This window comes from Sprattus sprattus (assembly GCF_963457725.1).
Source record: "Sprattus sprattus genome assembly, chromosome: 17".
NCBI classification, from domain to species: domain Eukaryota; kingdom Metazoa; phylum Chordata; class Actinopteri; order Clupeiformes; family Clupeidae; genus Sprattus; species Sprattus sprattus.
This window is the reverse complement of record NC_137915.1, coordinates 14,579,854-14,581,674: the sequence shown is the minus strand read 5'-3', so window position 1 is coordinate 14,581,674 and position 1,821 is coordinate 14,579,854.

Below are 1,821 nucleotides of genomic sequence, written 5' to 3'. Positions count from 1 at the left end.
GACCAGTCATTTACTCTTGCTAGTTTGAGTTATGGTACTGTCTTGAAGACAAACATATCTTCACTGATTACACACCAGTTGAGATAAATACTACAAACGGAGGCCTTTTTAAATGCATTAAATTGGGGTTTAGTTCAGATCTCTTTTGTTTATTAGTTATAAAAGATACACTTTAGTGCACAGGTTCAAATATGTTCTACACCACACACCCCTTATCACGCTTGTTAAACACTTAAGATGGCCACTGTGTTCCAGAGGTCGCACAGGTTAGGTAGGACTTGAAATGCATACAAGGTTCAATTATGCAACTATAATCCTTGGGTCTATTCCAGTATTCTGAAGTGCTTTGATAATCAGACAATGCATATGTAGATTTTCTTATTTTAAAAGCCAACTGCTGTGTATAAAGGTACCATTACGAAAACACTAACATCAAACCATGTACGCACATCCTCTGCAGTGTAGTAACCAGCCATGCTTAATTTCAATGGTATTCTGCATTTTGGTGTCCATCGCTTTGTATTGATATTTGAGAAATACTTGACAAAAACTACATTTTCCTTCTGTGTGTTTTGTTATTATTTTAATTTTCTTTAAAATAGAATGTGCTGTTTTCAGAGCACGTGTCTGGTTACATTCTAAAAATCTGAGCAATTCTTCTCCCCTTACCCTCTTTCCAGGCAAGTCACCATTTGTAAAAGGAAATTTCTTTGGAAGTGTTGAAACAATTCTGGCTTCTGGAAAGCCAAGAAGCTGTTTAATAAATAAAGATTTTTTTTAAAACAATGTGGTTTACAGTGAAGTTTGTCGGAATCTGTTTTTTTCCTTAACCTGACCTATAACCTCTCTATTTATGCGGCTTGGCATTCCGAATGCTTTCACTGTATATGTAGAATGTAGATCATGTCTTTCAAAGGAGTCACAGGTGCCATAGGCAGCATAGTGGTTAAAGAGGAAAGCAATGTTCAGGATTACCAATCAGAGTGACTGTTTCAGTGTGTAAATGTTTTCTCACCGTCTGTCATTCAGAGTGGGCAAGCCCACTGTACCCTTACCCTTACCCTTACTGTACCCCACTGGAAGGACTGAATTCTCCATGACCTACAGATGGGGAATCCTTCGAACAATCACTGTGCAAGACCAAAGAGCTCAACAATGAGCGAGTATCCATGTTTGAAAAGCCCAATATGTATTGTGTACTGTTTAAGGGTACTGATTAGCCTGACCCACTTCACTGTCTAGGCACCTCCTCTAAATGGAATATCAAAAGTAGTGTAAATGTCTGCAAGGACCTTGGGCCAGGGACCTTTTCATGTGCTCTCCAGACACGTTTGTTGGTTCCATTTAATAATTATATTCCTGCTGGTAGTCTATAGTGTTGCTTCTCTCACTGTTTTCCTGAAAGCACAAAAACCAGTTATGTCTGTGGTTTGAGCCTAATTCCAGATGTAGTAACACAAAACATGCACCTGAACGTGGATGCATCGGCAAAACTAAAGATCAAAATGCCACATATGTACCTTTATTCTGAGTCTAGCTCAGCTTTGGCCCTGATCCGGTTTGCCGGCGGTGAATTGGCTATTAATTAACATCTCATTATGAAATGTATGCAGTTAGTGTGAAGAGTGCTTCAGTTCAGCACTGAGCAAAGTCGCAGATACTGTTCTCAATAACCAATCATAAATGACTCCCTATCAATCACATAATCATTAAATAGTCAACAGAATAGGTTGTGTTTTAATTTATGGCCCTTGTTTTACAGGTTTCCAGTTCAGTTTACTTGTGGAGATAAAAGCAGTGATATCAACGTCTTTGTGGAAT